Below are 5,000 nucleotides of genomic sequence, written 5' to 3' on the forward strand. Positions count from 1 at the left end.
TCACAATGTTTCCTTTATATTTCTAGAAAAAGGGCAGAAATCTATGACTTTTACCTTACAAGGCACTCACTACATTTAGAAGAAAGCTTTGAGGGAACTACTTAGCTGTCCACCAAAACGGAATTGTTAATGCCGCACTCCCAAACTGAAAGGGTTTTTGCCTTGCAAGAGCCTTCATGCCAGTGTCACATAGAAATTACCCATGCCACTGCCATGTACAGAGGACTTGTACCAGTGCCACGTAAAGAGCTTCTATGCCAGCACCACATATAGAGCACTCATGCTGGCACCACGTAATGAACACCCATGTTGGCACCATGTCAAAAGCACCCCGTACACTCTGTAAAGTGGATGGCATTAGGAAGGGCATCCAGCCATGGAAACCAAGCCAAATCAGACTGGAACCTGGTGCAGCTCTCCAGCTTGCCAGCTCTGATCAAATTGTCCAACCTATGCCAGCATGGGAAGCAGAAATTAAATGATGATAATGATGAATTATAGCACATGAAAATCCAAAGACCCAGTCTTTAAGGAAACTACAATATTAATAATAATACTGATTTCTTATATAGGCACAAGACCTGAGTTTTGAGGGGAAAGGACAAAGATGATAACATCAACTTTCGCTGTTTGTCTGGTACTATATTACCTTTGAAATGAAAGCAAGATGTAAAGGGCTGGGACTAAACAGAGTAAGGCATTTTGTCTGATTCACCACAAGGTCTAGTAATTGTGGCAGTGGGGTGACTTGTGTCCCTCAATGATTAAGAGAGCTATGTCAGTGGAGTAAAACCTGGTAGGGCCTTCCCATGTAAGTTGAAGGAGAGAAGCCTGGCTAACATGAACCACTTCTTTCCAGAGATGAAAATAGGTTTGCATAAAGCCAACATACCCACCTAGAGTAAAAAAAAAGCCAAGTTACAAAGAACTGATGGCCAGTCAAAACAAACAAAACCAGGGAGATGAATAACTACCTAGAATCAAGAACAATGGAGACAAGTCAATGATGGCCCATGCTCCATAAGGAGTGAAAGGGCTTAAACTAAAGCAAGTAAATTTTCTGATGCTGTAACAATTCCAACCTATTAATAAATAGTAACAATAATGAAAATATTTATAGAAATAGGACAGTTTTTGTAGACAAAGTACAACACAGACTTAAAATGAGTAAAGAACCCCTTTGACCATGAATTACACCTAGAAGTTCCCATCTGAGGCACAAGTCCAGGCAAGGTTGTTTATGGAAGACCAGCAGTCGCCCATGCATAGCAGCCTCCTCTCTCCAAGCCACCAATGTTGTGAAAGGCAAAGGCCAATACATCTTGATACCTGTGATGTCATAACTCATTTCTTCAGCTGAGTGAACTGAAGCAACATAAAATTAAGTGTTTTGCTCAAGAAATGAAGTGTCTTACCCAGTACAGGAATTGAACTCACTGCTTCGTGACTGTGAGCCCAACACTCTAACCATTGCGCCATGGGTCTCCACAACACCCAGCCTAGAGATTATTTTGTCAATCCAAGAGGAATAAAAAGTCAAGTCGATTCAGGTAGGATTTTAACTCAGAATATAGACAGAGAAAACAAAATAGTACAACTAACCATGTTTCCACTGACTGATTCATCACTAATATGGGATAACATAGTATGCTCAATTATGAACTGTGTAGTGATAACACAGATCAGTGATCAGTCTAAGATTCTGCCTGGATCGCAAAAGTGCATCCCAGCAACCATCCACAATACTCAGTGTAACTTGGGGGTCTTCAAATGAAACCATTTCCCCCATATGTTCTGTTATTCATTTATCACTAACTCATTTTACAGTTGTGTTTTTTGTTTTAAGCAAATATCTGTGATAAATGAGGATAGGTGTATTTGTCCAATATTTTACCATTTATATATTTAGTTCAATATTTTACCATTCCTACCACCCCGATCATTATTAATGTATTAGAAATATTAGCGGGGGGTGATTTTATGAAGACATATTTTTCAACTTCAGAAAGCTAACAAAATGTCAACAAGTTATTGCTTAAGACAACAGTAAGTCAATTATAAAAATAAAAGCTAACAAACACTGCAAACTTTCCAGAATCATAGAGAGATGAAAATAAAAGAAAAATTTTTTCAGTTTGAAATTCTTTATCAATAATTTTTTTCTTTTTTTTTTGAAGGACCAACTTATTTCACTTAGACTTGCTGCTAGTGAAAATAAAGTAGAGAGAGTGAATGGAATAATGTATAGTTGTGGAATTCTAGTGATCAATATACAAGGCTGCTATCTCAGTTGAATTCTCAAGACTTTGAATAATGTCACTGAGCAAGTAAAAAGACTTACAAAGTATAGGCTACACACACACACACACACAAACTAACCAGGCCATTTATACCTTGCCTTGAACCCTCAAATACTTGAAGGAACCATAATGGTGTGTCTTGGGCATTCCTCTCTCCATGTCTCACCACAAACAATTTCTTTCAGAAAGAGTGAAAGAAAAACATTAACCCCAGTATGCAACTGGTACTTTATCAGCTCCACTCAAAAAGGATGAAAGGCAAAGTTAACTGCAATACGACTTAAACTGAGTGCAGAGACCCATAACAATTGCAGCAAGGTAATCTATTCAACATTCTAATGACTTCTAGTAACTGGCTACCTGTGACATTTATAAAGTAACACCAAGATACTTATAACCCGATATAGACAAATGCAACACTAGACTGTTAATTCCAATCTTCATTATTCTTGCAAATACCCTCTACAAAATGACCTTCAACACCTGGAACTTACTAAGAGCACCCTAACAGACTGTATCACCCTTTTAACATCACTTACCAAACTGAGTAAAATGTGACAATTTGCAAATAGCCTTATACATTCATAGATTCATTATTTTCTCTCATTCTTTACCCAACTCTTATCTCACTTTTTTTTTTTTTGTGGAGTGGGGGATAGTTAAACAGAATATACAATCACTTATAATATGTTACTTTAACCAATCAGAAACTAGTAGTCTGTGAGCCACTTTTGTTTATCTAAAAGAACACAAAACTACATCATCCTCTCTTAACTGTCATCAACAGGTATGAGGAAGCTTATCATCTCTCTCTCTCTCTCTCTCTCAGCTAGTGGTTAGCATTTTGTCTTAGTCCCATCAGAATGACTTCTACTAGATTATTTAAAAAAAACAAAACACTTTTTTCTCTTTACAGCAAGCCATTATCTGATCACATTCAAAATATATTTGATTCTACAACACAAATTATTTCATTGACGCAAACATTTTCCCCATGCATTATCCAACTATCTGGTAAAACATAGTGATGTGTATATGTGTGCACACATACACACACACACACACACATTTTCCATAACACATCTGCAACACAAATTATCCAATTGACTTATGTGCCTACATTTTTAATGCTTTGACTGATGTTGTAAATGAAGAGCCACATTCACTGCATTTGAATCCTGGTATATTTTAACCTGTACTCACAAATCCTACATGTTATCTAATTAGTATTGCATTATTCTACCAACCAAATCTAAAGAGGTCTATTTTCTCTTTTTATGTAGGAAATAAAAAAAAAAAGAACGATTATATATAATTTATTCTTGATGTTATCGCTACAAACTTTTGTATTGTACTGTCGCACAGGAATACTTCAGCGGTTAAATTAACATAAAAAATAAATTTAGAGCAACTGACTTTGTTAGTAGCACACTTCAAGTGTGTAACTGTTTGGTCAACACTCTACCATGATCTACCTGAACTTTGACCTCTTTAGGGTCAGTAATAAAAGAAAGTGTTTAAGCTGGTTATATATCCACCAGCTTTATGTTCAAACCTGCCAGATCTGACCTCTTACACCTACCCTGCAATGTCATTTTTAAAATAAACAGTTATTCTTTTACTTGTTTCAGCCATTTGACTGTGGCCCTGCTGGAGCACCAAAGTGAAGGGTTTTTAGGCGAACAAATTCAATCCAGGATTTATCTTTTTTTAAGCCTAGTACTTAATCTATCAGTTTTTTTTTTTGTTGTTTTTTTTTTTGCTGAACTGCTAAGCTACAGGGACATAACGACACCAACACCAGTTGTCAAGTGGTGGTGGTGGGGGAGGCCAAACACAGACACAAACACACACACACATACCTAGATATATACATATATAATAGGCTTCTTTCAGTTTCCTTCTACCAAATCCACTCGCAAGGCTTTGGTGGGCCCAAAGCTATAGTAAAAGATACTCGCCCAAGATAACACGCAGTGGAACTGAATTCAGAACCATGCAGTTGGGAAACAAGCTTCCTACCACACAGCCTTGCCTGTGCCTACATCATGAAAATCTCAAAGCTGATACATGATCAATGCAAACACAACATGAATAAAAAGCATTACTTTTGACAGAGTAATCTGAATGCTAAAGAGTTAAACTAACTGGATGATTGAGCAAGCAGTTTGGTAGCTTGTAATCTTCAGAACTATTTCAGAAGAGATTTATGGGCGTAGGAGTGGCTGTGTGGATAGGCGTAGGAGTGGCTGTGTGGTAAGTAGCTTGCTTACCAACCACATGGTTCTAGGTTCAGTCTCACTGCGTGGCACCTTGGGCAAGTGTCTTCTACTATAGCCTCAGGTCGATCAAAGCCTTGTGAGTGGAGTTGGTAGACAGAAACTGAAAGAAGCCCATCATATATATGTATATATATATATGTGTATATGTGTGTGTATATGTTTGTGTGTCTGTGTTTGCCCCCCCCCCCCAACATCGATTGACAATCAATGCTGGTGTGTTTATGTCCCCGTAACTTAGTGGTTCGGCAAAAGACACGGACAGAATAAGTACTAGGCTTACAAAGAATAAGTCATGGGGTTGATTTGCTCGGCTAAAGGCGGTGCTCCAGTAAAGCCACAATCAAATGACTGAAACAAGTAAAAGAGTAGCTGAATTTCTTAACCAGGAGGGAATATCCAACTCAACTCAACTCAACTT

The 5,000-nt window shown here is 37.7% G+C and overlaps 1 protein-coding gene across 11 annotated transcripts in view; it reads right to left on the bottom strand.

The window, feature by feature from the left end:
* Window positions 1–5,000, bottom strand: part of LOC115216522 (misshapen-like kinase 1) — an 835,290-nt gene that overhangs the window by 587,167 nt on the left and 243,123 nt on the right. The window lies entirely within an intron of this gene.

Source organism: Octopus sinensis, linkage group LG10, assembly GCF_006345805.1.
Source record: "Octopus sinensis linkage group LG10, ASM634580v1, whole genome shotgun sequence".
NCBI lineage: Eukaryota > Metazoa > Mollusca > Cephalopoda > Octopoda > Octopodidae > Octopus > Octopus sinensis.